Below are 19,925 nucleotides of genomic sequence, written 5' to 3'. Positions count from 1 at the left end.
GAAGCACTTTCGTGAGACCGGCTATATGCAGAGCTTGTCCCTAATGTGATCTCTGGAGATTTCTGTCGCGGCTGAACCATGACGCAGTTCCTTTCATTTCCTCGCGCATGAGAGGCGTGTCACCATTTCGAAGAAGCGCCTCTTCTAAAAGAAGAAACATGCTCACTAGAAACATGCCCCTGCAGAAACCTAATAGAGGCTCAATCATGTGTTGCTCTTCTCAGCTTAGGTGCGGCCAGACCACCTGAGGCGTGCACAGCAAGGCTCGGTTAGTGATTTTATACTCGGTTCGACGTGTCCAAGCAAGCAAGCAAAGCAAAACACAATAAAGCAAAGCAAGCAAGTATTGAAGCTCTTCATATGCGGCATCTCGTTTTATAGTATCTAAGCGATTGAAATGAAAGCGTTCGACGTTCTGATTTCGGATGCAAATTTAACAGAGAAATTAATGGCAACCAAGTTTTTGCAAAAAAACACCATGTCTCGCAACCTTAGTCGGTTTCTTCATCAAGTTGTGGCAGCGAACGAGTTGCAGCTATAGCTTGGCTTTTAAACACACATATAGTTGGCCACTACTTCACTGAACCTAAACTGCAAATCTAGGAAGGGCGAACGTTTACGAGGCAGCGATTAATATTTTCTGGCATCTGCTGAACGCGCCACGAGTGAAGCAGCAGCCTTGTGAGCGTATTTAGCTCGGTTTCCAGCGCACAATGATTCCTTCAATATCCTGTGGTCACGTGCTTCGCAGTGCTTGGCCACTGCTCTTCGCTAATTTTGACATCAGCTTTGTGCTGCTTCATCGTTTCCTTGAAATACTTTCTTGCCCCAACCTACGCCGAATAGTGAGAATAGGATTTTTTGTACACAGCGCTTTGGGCCTTTTCTTTAGGATGACGCTCTTTCGGGCGAGCCAGGAGGCGTCCGGTGGTGGTAATTGACTTGAGTATTGTTCGCACCCCTTCCTTTCCGAGAATACCAGCCGAGGTTGTGCTGGCACCTTTTACGCATGGTCTGCATCGCGTCTTCGACGCTGGCGTATGCTTGTGCTAGGCATAGAATTTTTTGCTTGTGTCTTTTTTGGTTTCAGGCGATACGTGGAATGAACAAACTGTAGTATCCTTTTCTTTGGAGGTCAGTAAAAATATAGTCGCCATATTCGCTTTTACAACGTCACGGAAAGCTGCGATCTGCACTCAGCGCAGCGCCGGATCCGCATCGGCAGCTTCTCCAGTCCTCAAAATGACGTCACGACCTCTCTTGACCAATCACGGGCGGCGGCGCGCCGCGCGGCGTGCCCCGCGGCACAGGCCGCATATTTCTGCTAAAAAAGGCAATTCGCGCTTGTTTTTGCCTTATTTGGATGCGATATTCGAGCATATAGCATCAAAAACTATAGGACGCCGCTGCCAGCCGGATTTTCAAAAAAAGTGCTTCAGTCTCCCTTTAAGTAGTGGCAGTTCTTCAACAAGGCGAATTGTTATGCTAGTAACAAAATAATGACGGTGGTGTTCTCGCTTTAATGCGTATTAAGCGCATTTTCTTTGTCCTATATTCAGGTGTTATTACAAAAAAACAGCCCAAAGCGATGCATACTCTTCATTGCCGCGCCCTTTGCATGCTTCGGGTTTGGTGCTCCTGAATTAAGAACCGGCTTGAGCAAACAGCCAAATTCTCCGCTTCTACTTTGAAGAGCGCGTGTTCGGCTTCAATCTCTGGTGCCGATTCGTGGCCAGGGGTCCAAATAATTTTGATCTTGTGGTAACTCTCCTTGGATTCGAATAGTTTCTTCGTTTCTACCGCCACTCTTACCTTGGGGAGATTCCAGATGGCCGTCTTGCCGTCACTAATTATGGGGCTGGCTTGCGTCCCGACACACGCGCGGGCAACAGCTACTTCCTCGGCGATGCAGCGTTTCTGGTTTTAACCGATGCTGTAATTAAGTTGATGCCTGCCACGTCTACCACCGCGGCGACCGCGGCCCCAGATTTTTTGGTGGCTGCGTCCATGTATGCCACTGTTTGCGACGGTTTCGAATTCATATCTTTAGCTACTACCGAGCGAAGCATAGCGGCTCGACGACCCGTCCCCCGAGGAGCGGCTGAACACCTTCAGAAATGCTTGCGATTACTACAAACTCAGTAAACATTCCTACGCCACACCGCACAAACAACCGGACAACGAACAAGACAGGATCCTGAGAAGACTCCAAGCAGGCAAATATCCGAACCCACATTGGCTAAACCTCATTAGCATAGACGGCAGTGAGTAGAACGCATGTAAACAATGCACCCAGAAAGGGACACTAAATCACATAGTCTGACCATACTCACCTGGGGCTGCCGTAAGCATTCGTAATGAAGGAGCTGAGCTTGGGAGGCTCTCCTTCGAAGCTGGAAACTCGAAAACCAACTTCAAGCCATCCGCCTGGCGACCGAGGCATCGAAGAACCAAGCGGTTCGCCAGACACGCCTCTAAGGCGGAGCCCCCTGCTCCCCCTCGTCTCTGCGTAACTTAGTTCAGAAGGTAGGGGGGCCTCCTATAACGGTGTACAATAAAGTTCCTCCCTCTCGCTTTCTTTTTGGCTTTGACGGCATAGATTACAGCCATTTCGGATCAGTAAAGACGCAAGACGTCCCACTCCCATCACTGAGAACGAGCAGTCGAACCGAGTGTGATGCCTTCATTTGGGGTAAATAATTCATTGCGGGAGTCCACGCTGAGTGATTGGAAAAGACAAAGTATGCGCAAGCATGCAATGAAGGTTCCTCCAAAGCATACATAACCGCACTAACAAATGATAAAGACCAATTTCTAGTCAACACCTTACTAGACAAGCTACAAACAAATGCTAGAAAATTTTGGCGAGTCGTTAATCCCACAGCCAGGAATCATATTGTTTTGACAGACTCGCGTGTTGAGCCAATTGATAATAATACCTGTGCTACTGCAATAAACAATATTTTTCTAGTAATATTTCATCCCACAGCCGCACCCGTCTTCCTGATGTACATCATCGTGATTACTCGATCATGCCCCCCGCCCCTCCGGACTGTTTACCCAGCCGGTGTTGCTCGGCTAATTAATACTCTGAAAGATCATTCCAGTCCAGGATACGACCTGGTTAATGCTAAATTTTTAAAAAACTTCTTGTGTATATAGCTCAGCTACTTTTACTCATGTATTTCAACAGCCATTGGACACAGGCACACTACCTGAACATTGAAAAATCGGGAAGATCGTTCCACTTCACAAATGTGGGTGCAAGACTTCTGCTGCTAATTATCGCCTCGTATCTATGACTAGCACACGTTGCCAACTGTTCGAACATATCATATTCGCTGCACTTGTGAACTTTCTCGAAAACAATTAGTTTTTCTTCTTTGTACAACATGGTTTCCGAAAAACATATTCATGTGACACTCAACAAATTTCTTTCACGAATAGCTTGCAACATATACTTGACAAGTCATCAGTCGCTGATTGCATTTTTTTTATTTTTCAAAACCATTTGATAAAGTTTGCCATTACTTGCTTCTTCACAAATTACGCCACCTAAATATTGACAATAACTTGATCAAATGGATTGAATGCTTTCTGATTAATCATTCCCAGTTTGTTGCTGCTAATTGTTACAACTCATTTCGTTAATGTACTTTCTGGTATTCCTCAGGGTTCCGTTCTCGGATTATCACTGTTCTTAATTTATATCAATGATCTTCCTTCTCATGAGTCATCTAACGTACATTTATTCCCCGACGACTGCGTGATTTTTCGCGAGATTAAAAGCGATAATGATATTAACATCCTGCAGCGCGACCTTACAGCTATACTTAATTGGTGCAATTAGAGGCTAATGGAACTAGACATTAACAATTTCAAAGTTTTGCGTGTATCCCGTTCTGCTTATCCGTCTCCCGTATTCTATTTGAATGACATTCCAATTGAAAGCCAGGACAGCAGCTTGGACATGGTTATTCATTTGTGACGAAACAGCGCAAAACACCGGGACAAGAGACAAGCGCTGACCTCCAACTGGTTTTTATTTCGAAGGAACACTGCTTCTTATACCTTCTTCACCCAATCAAAAAACACATGCGTCACAACCACATCATTTAAGCATCCAAAAAACATAAGGCAAATAATCACAGACAATTATAATCACATTTTTAACATGTCAAATTCTTTTTTTGTCAAACCAACAGACGGCGTGCTGACTCAATCGTCGCGCAGAGTCGCTGTAGAAGTTGCCTCGATTATTTCCCGGTCTAACTGGTCTTTGTGATTAGCCAAAGCTTTACATTTTTGGAAAACAGGTGCACAACTTATTGAAGGGCAATCTCTGCTATGAATTCCCAGGTTCCTGCAAGTTTGCTCGAAATTAGTTTTGTGTTCTAGTAGCCTTTCATTCATGCACCTGCCAGTCTGCCCTATGTATTGTTTACCACTTGTCACTGGACACGAATAAACAAGGCTTTCCGTGCACTCCACAAAGGGGGTTCAATGCTTTATCGTGCATCCCTGCTTCTTTTTGGTCGGGTCGGAATTGACTCATCTTCACACACTTTTGAGTTTTTTTAGGGGCAGTCATCACTACAATCACGCCAGATTTTCGACCTATGCTTTTCAGCCGATGGGAAACGTTGTGAATATACGGTATTGCTACTACCGGCCTCCTTTCTTTCTGTTTCTTTGCCTCATCTTGCTGCTCGAGCCTAGCCTGCATCAGGTGCTTTTTCATCTGCTTGGCAACAGATACCAACAGGTGCGAGGGGTAACCGGAGTTGCCAAGCCGTTCCGCCTGGCGAAGAAAGCTCGCTTCCATTTTGTGAACAAAGGACTTCCTCAAGGCATTTGTGAGGCACAAGTTCACAATAGCCCTCTTGGTCAGCTTAGAGTGAGCTGATTGGAAGGGCATTGGTGCTTTCTCCCCTCTGGGCTCATAGGCCCAGCAGACATGCCCTCTAGTCAACTCAAGTCTCAGGTCTAAAAACCTGAGTGACCCTTGAGCAGGAAGCTCGTGCGTGACAGTAAGTGGCTGCAAAGCCTGCGCAAAGCGATCAACCTCCTCCGTTACTGTTTCTAGCGTATTCGCGCGTTGGCCTCCACAAAGAACAAGGTAGTCATCAACGTACCTAAATACCTTTTTAACACTTGTACCAGCAAGGGTTACGTTCAGGAACCTGTCTTTTCGCGCCAAGTAGAAATCACTGAGTGGAGGCGCGACACATGAAACAATGCAAACATCGCGTTTCTGGAGATACATTTTTCCTTCCCAGAAGACGTAAGTCGACCTGAGGTACACTGCCAAAAGTTCCATAAACCCTCTAATAGACATTCCGCAGGCGTTTTGAAATGGAACAGCACCATGCGTATCTATGCATTCTTCTACAGACACCATTAGTTCGTCATGGGGTATGGAATAGTACAAATCTTTTACATCAACTGGGCATGCGGCAAAGTCACTGCTAGAATAGTCATTTTAAAAATGTAGCTATATCGTGCGAAGATTTCACCTGAAATGGGTCGTCAGTTATTGGTAGTTTTAATTTTGCTTGCAAGAAGACACCAAGAATCTTTTGCGAAGTCCCTCCCTCAGAAATTATTACCCTCAAGGGCCAGTGTGGTTTGTGAGTTTTTACAGCGAAAAACGCGTCCATGTTAGACTTCTTGCAAGTTTTTATGCCTCGAAGGCGGCAGTGAAGTTTAAGTTCTTTGCAGAGCTTCATAGCAGTTAATTTTCCTTTCCTAACAGCTGATGTTTGTGCTCGTCAAAAACAGAGTTGCTGGTTTCTAACGCCTCAGTTTTGTACAGGTCCTTGGAAGTCACTGCAAAGCCCCCCTCTTTGTCAGAGGTCAGCAACGCAAGGGAAGTGTCTCTCAAGTACCTTACAGTACGTCCCACTGGCAGATTCCTCTCTCAGAGCTGGTAGCGACCAACGACGTCGGCTCCGTCTAAAATACACCTTGCACTTTCCGATTCAGGGCTTGCCTTGGCAACGCGCCGCACCATGGCTAGAAGCTCCGGTGTTGTCTTCTTCGATTGGATGGCAAACTTCGGCCCAAGGCTAAGCACTTCGCGGACCGGTTGTGGCAGAACATCTACACCAAGTGTGTGGATCTTGTTTTCATGGCTCTGTGCGGTCATGCCTCTTCTCCTATCATTGTAGTAGTGATGACTCCTCCTGATAAACTCAAAAGTCTGTGCAGATGAGTCAATTTCGACCTGACCAAAAATAAGCAGGGATGCACGATAAAGCATCGAACACCCTTTGTGGAGTGCAGGGAAGGCCTTGTTTATTCGTTGCCAGTGACATGTGGTAAACAATACTTAGGGCAGACTGGCGGGTGCATGGATGAAAGGCTACTAGAACACAAAATTAATTTTGAGCAAGCTTGCAGGAGCCTGGGAATTCATAGCAGAGATTGCCCTTCAACAAGTTGTGCACCTGTTTTCCAAAAATATAAAGCTTTGGCTAATCACAAAGACCAGTTAGTCCGGGAAATAATCGAGGCAGCTTCGATAGCCAGTCTGCGCGACGATTGTGTCAGCACGCCGTCTGTTGCTTTGACAAAGAAAGAATTTGACATGTTAAAAATGTGATTATAAATGTCTGTGATTATTTGTCTTATGTTTTTTGGACGCTTGAACGACATCGTTGTGACGCATGTGTTTTTTGAGGGGGTGAAGATGGTATAAAAAGCAGTGTTTTTTTGAAATAAAAACCAGTTGTAAGTCAGCGCTTGTCTCTCGTCCCGGTGTTTTGCGCTGTTCCATCACAATTGAAAGCGTCAGTTCTCATAAATACATAGGCATTCCCATTAAATCTGAGCTATATTGGAGGCTTCACATAGATTACATAATCAATAATGCAAACGAAACTTTAGTTTATCTACGACGTAATTTTTCTCGGGCACCATGTTCTTTGAATTAAGTTCTTTATAAATCATTAATACGTCTGAATACTCACCTAGAATACTCTAGAATACTAGAATACTCACCAGGATTGTGGGATCCTGGCCATGACTACTTAATTTCTTCGCCTGGACGTGATAAAAAAACTCCGCTTGTTTCATTCTTTATAACTGCGTATAACCAAGGAGGTAGCATAACAGAAATGAAAGCTAACCTTAGTCTTCATTCATTAGCTTCGCAACGAAAGAGTTGTCCGCAAACCTTATTTGACAAGTTGTATTATCACTCCTGCCTACACAATAAATGCTTTCATGAACCCTATTACTTTTCACGCCGCATTGATCATACCCACAAAGTTGACATACCCTTACGCAAAACAGTTTCTTTCTTACACTCATTTGTTCCCCGTACTGCTAAGGAATGGAATGATTTTCCATCTATTGCTGACATCAAGGACTTTAGCAAAATTTTGACTGTTGTTGTATAAACTTCCAAAATTTGGTTCTGCACTAATGTATTATTGCCTTAGATAACATTACATACATTGCATTAATGTTTTATGTACACGTTCCCTTTTTCTCCATTGTTCGCTCTATATTTTCTGCCCACTCCCCTCTGCTATGCCTGCAAGGCCCTGAGGGTTAAATAAAATAAAATAAATAAATCACAGAATAACTAGTCGGGCTCCTGGTGCCTCTGCCGCTCACCCAAGAGTATGGAGATTCCGGCAAGTCCTTTGTAGTCGGCGCACACACGAAGCGATGATTCCCTCGATGAAGGCAGCGAGCCTGCAACAGTAGTACACGGCTACGGGATAGCTAACCGCTCGGTTCGCGGCACGCGCAGGTGAGCCAGGCTTCATGCTGGTTTCAATCGTACTCAGCTTTGGCGTCAGAAGCGTTCTACTGCTCTCCGATCTGTCATGCGGTCAGTCTTTCCTTCACTCCGAAGCGGAATGAGTAGGGGAAACCTCTTCCACCATCACCACGACGGGGTGTGTGCAGGTGGCCTCGGCTTCGTAGTGGAAGGCGTCGGACCGCTTTGGTATTTCTCCTACGGCGCGTAGTGATCACGAAGCGGAGTGCAAAGGAGTCCTCCTCAGCGTCCCATGCGTGCCCCTTTTTATGCGATAGCGTTAAGGACCTCGTGTCACAGAAAAAGCCGGTGGCGGCGTTTTTGGCGGGAAGGTCGGGCGTGCTGGTAGGCTATAATGCGATGCTTGGCAATCAGCGTTTGTCGGACCTTCGGCGATGACGAGAAGCACTCGCTGTAGCTTCCAAGGATGTTGCGAATCTGGTCTTTTCTGTTCCGGGGCAGAGCTGGGTTTATGTCGAAAGTGGGCGAGTTCGCTTGGTGAGGCAAAACTTCTACCGGTGATCAGCTTGGATCGCACGTCGATGATTGCCTGATGCTCATTAAGGACATTCATGCACAAGATCGAAGAATTCTCGTGCGTCGGATATTTCGTCGAGGCAAGCAGTTGCCGTTTCTCTGTTTAAGTGCCGGTATTCTTCGCTGAAGTTAGTCAGCAGTACATCGGCTTGTCCTTTGAGGAAATATGCGATGCCTCTCGCGGTACCGATTCCTCGGTCGAGAAGAAATTGCCTGTTCCCCTCGATGATGGCTTCAGCTTTAATAGCTTCCGTGGAACCTACGGTGACGATGACGCTTGAGCGGGGTGGGACACTCACTTGTTCCTCCAGGACACTAAATGCAACGTCAAGTTCCGGAGTTCTCATCGAAGGGATGGCCTCGTCCGTGGAAAGCATGATCATCTTGGACCGCAGGTCGATGATTGCGTGATGATCATTAAGGAAATCGATGCCCAAGATCACTTCGCGGGAACATTGCCGTAGCACAACGAAGGTCGCGGGATAGGTATGTCCCTTGAGAGTCACTCGCGCTGTGCATCCTCCTGATGGCGTAAGGAGGTGGTCCCCTGCGGTACGAATTTGCGGGCCATCCCAAGCGGCCATTACTTTCTTCAGCTGTGCAGCGAATGGTCCATTCATAACCTAATAATCGCTCCTGTGTCGACTAGAGCGGTAAATTTACGGACGTCGATAACGACTTCTAAGTCGGATGCCCTGGCTCCGGCGTTGCACGTCGTCCTCGGCGTCGGGTCACGGCTTCACGTGCTCCTCAGTGATGGCTAAGGCGTGTCGTCAAAGACTTTCGGGGGGGTGGCCGCATCGTTTTTGAGATGGTCTCGTCGTGGTCGATGTTGTCGCCGTATGTGGCGTCAGCGTGTCGAGGGCGGCGTCTTCATGCGGTACGGCCGCCGGAGGATCTTCGGCGTTTCGCTTGTGAGCGAACTGAGCTCCCGAGGTTCCCGTCTTTAGTTTCCCCTTACGGGAATTGGGACACCTTCCTCTTACCACGGCTGCGTAGCTTTGGCGTGGCGAAGGGAAACTCGTCGTGGTCATTTTATTGCACAACCGCATAGTCTGAGGGAGTTGTAGCGTGTATTATTTCTGTGTCAATCTTTATCAGTCACCGGTGGAAGGAGCGTCAGCAGCTCTCAGCAGTTTCTAGGAATTTTTTTTCCTGTCATCCCTATAAATCTTCAATGCAGGTGTGAATCAGCAACATGCAACACGTGGTAAAAAATCTGCTTTATTTCAAATGAAAAATTACAAACAAATGCAAGGCTACTATCACAAATTAAAAAGTGATGTCTTGATCAAATACATAAATAGAGCTCGTTTTATGCACCCAAACAAAACTAATTGCTAAAACGCTTCGAAATCAGAAAACAAATGTTTCCCAACATACGCCGCCGTTTATCTCTTATAACAAGAAACAGGATTAAAATGCGGTTACGGTTCAATGCAGCATTAGACCACCTTTACCTTGGAAACTTTGACGTAAGTGATCTAGCAGGATTTGGCTGTGAATACACCCTTCAGCGATGCTGCATATACTAGTTTGGTATTTACGCTTGAAGAACAGCATCGGCGCTCCTCTTTTCTTACTCTAATATTCCTCTCTTCATTACATGGCGCTGATGAGAGCGAAAAACATGTTTTTATTGATTGGACGCCTGACAATAGCCGACTGACATTAATCCCTGATTTATTATTGTACTGTTCTATTTATTATTTTTATTTTATTTATAGATACTGCAGTCTTACAGATAAGACCATAGCACGTGGGTCATCACAACTGCACACTAACACAAGAGGACAAAATAAGAGGGGAAAACATATACAGCAGGCAAGGCGTTACGAGCAACAAAATTACACCATACTGTCACGTTGTAGTGACGGCAGTCCAGCGGTCAGGAAGACACCAGAAATACTCGCAAACGAAGCTCTTTATTAGGGCTGACTTGCGCCCGCAAAAGAACTGAATCACTCGGTGGCGGCGTAAGCAACAAGCGTGCTCGTCAATCGTCGATCTACGAATGTCCGCCGCTCGCGGCATCGCTCAATTTAAAGGCGGCAAGGAAACTTCCAGATAACAGGACAAGATCATCGACAGTAATCTAGAAAAACCTAGATGCAGCCCTTCATGGCTGCGATCAATCGAGATTAGTCTGGTCGCTTCTCGCGCCACGAACAAAAGTGATAACAACCCTTTCCTGCAGCCTTGAGCGTGAACGAACAAACACTACAATGATACGTGGCATTACCCCCCTTCCAAAGAAGCATCGTCTCGATGCTTTAAAATGAAAATAAACACGGAGAATGAAACTTCGAGTCCTTTAGCGTTCATAATATGGCTTTAGGCGTACGACATGTACGACTTCCGGGCGTGGGCGGCGTCGCTGAGATGCTGTCGTGCCGTCGGGGATGACTTCATAGTCGAGGTCACCGATGCGACGGAGAACCCTGTACGGGCCAAAGTAGCGTCGCAGCAACTTTTCGCTCAATCCGCGGTGGCGAACTGGCGTCCATATCCAAACCCGATCACCTGGCTTGTAATGAGTGTCTCGTCGGCGCAGATTGTAGCGTCGGGCGTCGGTGTGCTGCTGGTCTTGAATGCGAAGCCGTGCAAGTCTTCGGGCTTCCTCGGCGCGATGAAGGTAGGCGGCGACGTCGAGGTTGTCTTCGTCGGAAACGTGCGGGAGCATTGCGTCGAGTGTTGTCGTGGGCTTCCTGCCGTATACCAGATGGAATGGAGTAAACCTGGTTGTCTCCTGGGTGGCAGTATTATAGGCGAAGATCACGTAGGGCAGAATAGAGTCCCACGTCTTGTGTTCGGCGTCGATGTACATGGAGAGCATGTCTGCGATGGTCTTGTTCAGACGCTCTGTGAGTCCGTTGGTTTGTGGATGATAGGCAGTTGTCCTCCGATGGCTTGTCTGGCTGTACTTTAAAATGGCTTGCGTCAGTTCCGCTGTAAATGCTGTTCCTCTGTCTGTGATGAGTACTTCGGGTGCGCCGTGTCGGAGGAGAATTTGTTCGACAAAAAATTTTGCAACTTCTGTCGCGGTACCACTAGGCAACGCTTTTGCTTCGGCGTAGCGGGTCATGTAGTCGGTGGCCACGATACTCCACTTGTTACCTGGTGATGAAGTAGGAAAGGGGCCGAGTAGGTCCATCCCGATTTGCTGAAAGGGCTTAGTTGGCGGTGGTATGGGATTCAGGAGTCCGGCTGGTCTAGTCGGAGGCGTTTTGCGTCGTTGACACTCACGGCACGTTTTAACGTAATGGGAAACGTCGGTAGCTAGCCGCGGCCAATAGTACTTCTCCTGGATGCGGTGCAACGTGCGAGCAATCCCGAGATGCCCTGCAGTCGGCTCATCATGACATGCCTGCATAATTTCTTGCCTGAGATTTTTGGGCACGACAAGAAGATGCACTGCCCTGTTGGGCGCGAAGTTCTTCTTCAGAAGGACATTATTGTGAAGGACGAAGGACGACAGTTGGCGCTTGAACCCTCGGGGAGGCGATATGGTCTTGCCTTGCAGATAATCAACCAGGCTTTGCAACTCAGGATCCGAGCGCTGCTGCTGCGCGAAACTGCTCTCGCTTACCGGTCCTAAGAAAGCGTCGTCGTCTTCCTCTTCCGGTGCTGCGTCGACGGGGGCTCGCGACAAGCAGTCTGCGTCGGAATGTTTGCGGCCAGATTTGTAGACTACAGTTATGTTGAATTCTTGAAGGCGCAGGCTCCAACGATCAAGGCGGCCGGAGGGATCTTTCAAATTGGCTAGCCAGCACAGAGCATGGTGATCGCTCACAATCTTGAATGGTCGTCCGTACAGGTAGGGGCGAAATTTCGACGTGGCCCAAATAATGGCGAGATATTCTTTCTCGGTGGTCGAGTAGTTGGCCTCGGCTTTCGACAGTGAACGGCTAGCGTACGCGATAACCTTCTCCTGCCTGCCATTTTTCTGAACGAGGACCGCTCCTAAGCCCACACTGCTTGCATCGGTATGAACTTCGGTTTCGGCGTTTTCATCAAAGTGCCCGAGCACAGGAGGGGACTGTAAGCGGCGCTTCAGTTCGTTGAAAGCTTCCTCTTGCGGCCTTTCCCATTTAAAAGGCACGTCAGCCTTGGTAAGTTGGGTCAAAGGTTCAGCGATGCGCGAAAAGTTCTTGACGAATCGCCGGTAATAAGCGCATAATCCAAGGAATCTGCGTATAGCCTTCTTGTCATTAGGCTGCGGAAACTCTGCGATCGCAGCCGTCTTCTTGGGGTCTGGACGAACTCCATCCTTGCTTACGACGTGACCAAGGAACAACAGCTCCTCGTAAGCGAAGTGGCACTTCTCTCGTTTCAGTGTCAGGCCTGAAGACTTGATCGTTTCCAGCACTATCCGAAGCCTTCTGAGGTGGTCTTCAAAGCTTGAGGAGAAGACAACAACGTCATCTAAGTAGACTAGGCAAATCTGCCATTTCAAGCCTGCGAGCACCGTATCCATTACTCGCTGGAACGTCGCTGGGGCAGAGCAGAGGCCGAATGGCATCACCTTGAACTCGAAGAGTCCGTCTGGCGTGATGAACGCAGTCTTCTCGCGATCTCTTTCGTCGACTTCAATTTGCCAGTAGCCGCTCTTCAGGTCCATCGATGAGAAGTACATAGCGTTGCACAGCCGGTCCAGTGTATCGTCGATGCGGGGGAGGGGGTAGACATCCTTCTTCGTAATGTTGTTCAGGCGGCGGTAATCGACGCAAAAGCGAAGGGTGCCGTCTTTCTTTTTCACTAGGACGACCGGTGCTGCCCAGGGGCTCCTCGATGGCTGGATGACGTCGTCACGAAGCATTTCCTCAACTTGCTTGCGGATAGCTTGGCGTTCTAACGGCGATACGCGGTAGGGGCTCTGTCGCAGCGGTCGTGCGTGTTCGTCTGTGACAATGCGGTGCTTGGCAAGCCGGGTTCGTCGCACATTCGATGCTGATGAGAAGCAATCTGTGTACCTTTGAAGAAGACTGCGTATTTGGTCATGTCTGCTCCGGGGTAATGCCGGGTTGATGTCGAACGTGGGTTGATGGCCTTGTTCAGATAGTTCTGCAGGTTGGTCGGGTAGGGCAAATACGTCTCTGATGTCTGCCAGCTCGTCGAGGAAAGCGATCGTTGTACCTTTGTTTAGATGCCGGTATTCTTCGGTGAAGTTGGTTAGCAACACCTGGGCTCGGCCATTTCGGATTTCGGCGACTCCCCTCGCGACGCCCAATCCTCGATCCAGGAGTAACTGGGTGTTCCCCTCGATAACACCTTCGGCATTTTCGATGTCTCCAGTACCTATGCCGACGAGAACACTTGATCGGGGCGGCACGCTGAATGCTTCATCGAGGACGTTTAAGGCAACGTGATGAGTCGCGCTCGTCGCAACAGGTATGGCTTTTTCCGTGGAAAGCTTGATCGACTAAGATCGAAGGTCGATGATCGCCCGATGTTCGTTCAGGAAGTCCATTCCCAAAATCACGTCTCTCGAGCATTGCTGTAGGATCAGGAAGGTTGTCGCATAGGTTCTCCTATTTACAGTAACTCTCGCGGTGCAGCGTCCTGACGGCGTAATCAGGTTGCCACCTGCGGTGCGGATCAGCGGGCCATCCCAGGTTGTTGTCACCTTCCTGAGTCGGACAGCGAGTGGCCCACTCATGACGGAGTAGTCAGCTCCGGTGTCCACCAAGGCAGCAACCGCATGATCGTCGATCATAACTTCAAGGTCACTTGTTCGCGTTTTCGCATTGCACGTTGTCTTCGGTGTACGATCTCGGCTTCGTCTAGTAGTGAGGCTGCGGTGGGCGTACTGTTACGTTACTTCACTGGGCAACGGTAAAAGCTTCAAGTCTGGCCGCATCGTCGTCGTCGGTGTCGTCGTCGTCGGAGCTGTCGTCGTCGGAGCTGTCGTCGTCGGTGTTGTCGTCGTCGGTGTTGTCGTCGTCGGTGTTGTCGTCGTCGGTGGTGTCGTCGTCGGTGGTGTCGTCGTCGGTGTTGCCGTCGTCGGTGGTGTCGTCGTCGGTGTTGTCGTCGTCGGTGTTGTCATCGTAGTTGAGGCATGGTCTTGAACACTCGTCGATGGAGGATCTTTATCATTGCGCTTAGAAGCAACCTCACCTCCAGAGGCTGCTTTATTTAGTTTAACCTTCGGGGGCTGGGGGAGCGTCCACGCACGGCGTAACCTCGGCTAGGAGAAACAAAGCGCGGGGACGATGGCGACGGGGAACGTGATAGGCGGCTCGGCGATGAGTATTCTTCCCGACGTAAAAACTCCTCGATTTCGGCTGGTCGCTGGCCGGGTCGGGGACGTGGAGCGTCGTAAGAGAACCCTCGGATGCCCAGTCTTCTGTATGGGCAGTGCCGGAGGACGTGACCGGCTTCGCCACAGTGGAAGCATAGTGGGCGGCGCTGGTCGGGAGTTCTCCACTCGTCGCATTTCCTCGGCTGCGCGCGTCGCTCGTAGGACGGGTGGGTTGGGGCGAGTGGGCGGTGGTCCAACGCAGCTGGCTGAGGGCGATAGGGGCTTGGGTCCCGTCGTCGAGGTGCAGGACGGCGCACAGCTGCGGCGTAAGTCATGGCTGGGGGCTGCATAGGCTGCATGGGTGTTGGCGTCGCACCCAAGGCCTGTTGAACCTCGTCCCGGATGACGTCAGTGAGCGGTGAAGGTTGCGGCTGCGTTCCCGTTGGCAGCAATCGTCGGAACTCCTCTCGCACAACTTGACGTATAACCTCCCGCAGGTCATTGCTGTTAGCGGTGTCTAGGCAGCTTGCTGAGAAAACGCGCTGCTGGCGGTCATACTGGCGGGTTCGGGAATCAAGAGTTTTTTCCATCGTGGATGCCTCTTCTACAAATTCCGCGACAGTTTTCGGTGGGTTGCAAACGAGGCCGGCAAAGAGCTGCTCTTTAACTCCTCGCATGAGCAGCTTTACTTTTTCTTCTTCCTTCATGTTTGCGTCGGTACGCCGGAAGAGACGCTTCATTTCCTCAGTGTACACAGCAACGGTCTCGTTTGGGTGTTGTATGCGAGACTGTAGCAGCTGCTGGGCTCTCTCCTTTCGTACGACGTTCGTGAAGGTCTTTAGAAGCTGCTCCTTGAAGGTTTCCCAGTTCGTGAGGTTAGCTTCCTCATTCTCAAACCAGACTTTTGCTGGTCCCTCCAAGGCGAAGAACACGTACCTAAGTTTCGTGGCATCGTCCCAGTTGTTGATGATCGCCACACGGTCGAACTGCTCCAGCCATTCTTCGGGGTCGGCGCCAGGTGAAGCGTCGAAGGTTGGTGGCACCCGGGGCTGCTGAAGAATGATTGGAGTCATCGTCTGGGGCAAGCTCATGGTAGATGTTGCTGCTGGCTTTCGCTTCCGGGTAGGGTCCGGCAGAATCCCGAACTCAGGTTCGTCCCCTTGCAGGCGTCGGCTTGCGCGGTGCACTGGACTCAGGTCCTGCGGTAGATGACTCAAAGGGCTGGCGTCTCGACTTGTAGGGGGTGTCCGGAACATGGGAGGCTACCCAGCACCTCCACCAGATGTCACGTTGTAGTGACGGCAGTCCAGCGGTCAGGAAGACACCAGAAATACTCGCAAACGAAGCTCTTTATTAGGGCTGACTTGCGCCCGCAAAAGAACTGAATCACTCGGTGGCGGCGTAAGCAACAAGCGTGCTCGTCAATCGTCGATCTACGAATGTCCGCCGCTCGCGGCATCGCTCAATTTAAAGGCGGCAAGGAAACTTCCAGATAACAGGACAAGATCATCTACAGTAATCTAGAAAAACCTAGATGCAGCCCTTCATGGCTGCGATCAATCGAGATTAGTCTGGTCGCTTCTCGCGCCACGAACAAAAGTGATAACAACCCTTTCCTGCAGCCTTGAACGTGAACGAACAAACACTACAATGATACGTGGCAATACTACAGTCGTACATAAACATTAGAAAAACTACATCACAGAGGTGTCATCCAGCTCAAGCGAATTATGAAAACTTTCAAGCATTCAGTGAGCCAGTTCAAATCAGCAAGTAAGTTATTCTGTAGCTCGCGAATTATTACACCCGTGACTCAAACGAAACCATTGTTAGTACATGATCGCAAGGTTGTTCCATTCTGTAATTGCACTAGGGAAGTAGGATAATTTACAGCAGATAGTTCTTGCTGACCAAGGTTTTATTGAAAGGCCATGTCGCAAGCATGTAGCATAACTGCTAGACTAACAAATTATTACCGAGTTGTAAATACTACATTGTCCTTTTATCAAGCGGAAAAGGAATTTCAAGCGAAGAATACGATTACTTTCTGTGAGGGATATTAAGCCACTTTTTCTGAGCATGTCAGCGATCAGAGATATCGCGCACGATATCATTAATCAATAGAATAAACATAAGCGCTCCAAAAACAGATTGTTGGGAGACTCCAGACCCAACTGGAATACTGTAAGAGAAGGCATGCTTCAGGGTAGGAAACCTGCTCCTGTTTGACAACTAAGCTTTGATACAGGTTATTAGTTGTATTTTTTTCATTACAGAGCCTAATTCTTAAATTTTCTATGTAAAACCGTGTCGAAAACCTTGCGAAAATCTAAAAAGATTGCGTCTCTTCGTTTATCTTCGTTAATTGTTTCTGAAAAAATCATGAATTGTCTCAACTAGCTATGAGCCTAACGAATACCTTTTTCTGTAGCCATGTTCAGCTTTTGCGAATGCATAAAAAAGGTAGTTAAACGCTTGTTAATAATATGCTCCAGGATCTTGCATGCTGTAGATGTCAGTGATATGAGCGAAAATTCTGCACACATTTCTGTCTCACGCTTTACATAAATGTTTCATCCTTGCAACCCGCTTAGAATCCGATGAAGTGCCTTCCACTAAGCATCTTTTTATATAGCAATTGCAAGAACTTGGTACATCATTCCGGCATGTTTATTTCTTTTCAGACATGCGTAAGACATCACTTTACATGAATTAGCACGTGGTATCCGCCTGCGGCCGCAAAATCTTTAATCACAGATCTGTGAGATCAAAGTTCTCTAAATATCATAAAAGGCATAAAAACACTGCGGTATAATGGCTGCGTCTTGATTCATTGTTTCCTGCTCTTGAAGCAGGCTCGCTTTAGCATTACAGTGGATTAAAACGATGAAGCAGGGAAGACATCCCGGTTTTTAACATGTCTTCAGTTTTCACATGTCGTACAGTGGTGAGCAGCCTTGTCTAGAGCGCTCGGGCGGTGCACTTCCTTGCAAACACATCCAGATTTTGTGGCAGCCTCTAGGGTCCAGCTCCAACGCTTGCACGGAAGTAGCGCCAGATAGCCTCGTAAACAAAGCAGGCACGAAAACTTTGCCCTGTAATGAGGGGCTGCTCTCTAATTTCGGTTTTTGTTACCAAGTGCGCACTGCTCAAGCGCTCTAGACAAGGCTGCTCACCACTGTACTCGCGTTTACCATACCATGAAGCCACAGCTTCGAGTATAATCGCATTTTCAAAATTATAAGCACTGTTATATCCATTACTAACGACCGGCTACAGATCTCTGTTTAGAAGTAGGCGCCTAACGCTACTAGTTAAGACGTTAGTTACTAAAAATTAGTTAGCCAACATACTGCTTAAGACGATTCACCTCTTTTCTGATGTTCCCGAGAGCGGTAATACTGTGCCGCAAAGACCATATTTTTACCTAAAGATGCCTATATTTAAAAATTTTTGAATTCCTTAGCTAAAACACTTGGCATATGTCGGTAGCAGCCGCCGCATGTTCTTACCATTAAGAAATTATCGCGCATGTTATCTCGCTCCTTTCCTATCAGCTTCTAGCACATCCTGGTCTGTGCGCAGTTGGCCTGCTAACCACCCTATAAGTTCCATTAGAGGCGAACACGGCAGCTCGCTCAAAGGCACCAGCCTCTCCAGCTTCATTTGCGCGATTCATGAGGGGTCACGAACCTGCTCTAAAGACAGAGCAAACTCCTGGCAGGCTCACGAGATTGTGATGGCGTTGAAGGGCCCAGGACCACGGCATGCTCGGAGGTCAGGCGCTGGCAAGCGACCCTCTCTTGTGGTGGCGTGTCGCCGATGGAGCTGCTCAGATGGAAGCTGCAGTGTCGCGGCAGCTGGAAAGAAGTCCTTCTGAGGTGGGGGTCCGGGCAGTTGTTCCCCGGGCTGACGTAAAGCGGTCATGCCCTTAGGAAAAGTCAGGAACTGGTACCTCGGACACGCTTCTTTTCTTGTCCTCCACTTCTTCTAGTAGTCGTCCGCACTAGTCCGCTAGCCACATCATGACAATGTCCGTAAAGTTGGAAGATACCTTAACGAAGGATTCTGATTGGCTTGGTTTATTGGGGTTTAACGAGCCGAAGCAACTCAGGCTATGAGGGACGCCGCAGTGAAGGGTTCCCGAAATTTCGTCCACCTTGGGTTCTTTGACGTGCACTGACATCTCGCACCACACAGGCCTCTAGAATTTCGCCTTCATCAAAATTCAGCCTACGCGGCCGGGATCGAACCTGCGTCTTTCGGGTCAGCAGCTAAGCGCCATAACCACTGATCCACCGCGGCGGGGCGAAGGATTCTGAGCGCCGAAATATAGTGTTCGAAAAGTTATGCGCCGCTCCCTAAGCAAACTCTGCCAAAACATATTTCATTTCGTCAACCTATATCGAAGCCTTTAGGGCCCATGGGAAACATAAGGCCACAAATTAAATTTCATGAACGACTCTCAATATTCGTGAAAGACATGAGAGCGCAAAACGGAGACACGGACGAGGAAGGGAACAGGACGAGCGCTGCACTTTCAACAGGATTTATTCAAGGAAGAACGTTTATATAGCCTTTGCCCCTTTCCATGCTCTTGATCGCAGACAATCACCTCTCACAGATACACATCAAGAAACAGCATTTCACTGTGGCGAATAACAACTGACGTGTCACTGATACAACTATCACCTCGAGCACTGCCAAGCCTGCTCGAAAGAGAAGCGTGCAGCCTGCAAGCCTCGGCTATCTGATTGCAAAGTGGTATTGAAAAGCCGAGATAGGACAGAACGTGAGCTTGTGGAAGCCTCCTATATCAAGAAAAGCGAGGTGATAGTTGTATTAGTGACACGTCAGTTGTTCTTCGCCGCAGTGAAATGCTGTTTCTTAATGCGTATCTGTGAGAGGTGATTTTCTGTGATCAAGAGTATGGAAAAGGGCAAAGGCTATTTAAACGTTCTTCCCTGAATAAATCCTGTTGAAAGTGCAGCGCTCGTCCTGTTACCTTCCTCGTCCCTTGCCCCCGTTTTGCGCTCTCATGTCTTTCACGAATATGCACCAACAAGCCCAGCTTCAAGTACTTCTTGACTCTCAATATGTTTTAATTTTTTTCAGTGTGCTAGTGACAACAACACCTCAAATGATCACAGAAATAATTGGAACCAAATAACTATGCCATCGGGTTGATGTGTAAATATTGTTGCCGCTGTCCCCGCTGGAAGAAGCCAGATCACCAGCATTCCCTTAGACATCATCAGACATTGTATGGCGTTGTTATCGGCGGCACTTGCCGCCTTTTATTGTGGCATGATCTTGCAATATTTCCTCAAAGTATGTGATTCTATTTCTTCTCTTCGACTTGCTGTCGCGGCGTCC

The sequence above is a fragment of the Amblyomma mixtum genome, chromosome 7, assembly GCF_055824585.1.
Source record: "Amblyomma mixtum isolate Tamu chromosome 7, ASM5582458v1, whole genome shotgun sequence".
NCBI lineage: Eukaryota > Metazoa > Arthropoda > Arachnida > Ixodida > Ixodidae > Amblyomma > Amblyomma mixtum.
The sequence above is the reverse complement of the archived record's forward strand: the minus strand, read 5'-3'. Positions refer to the sequence as shown.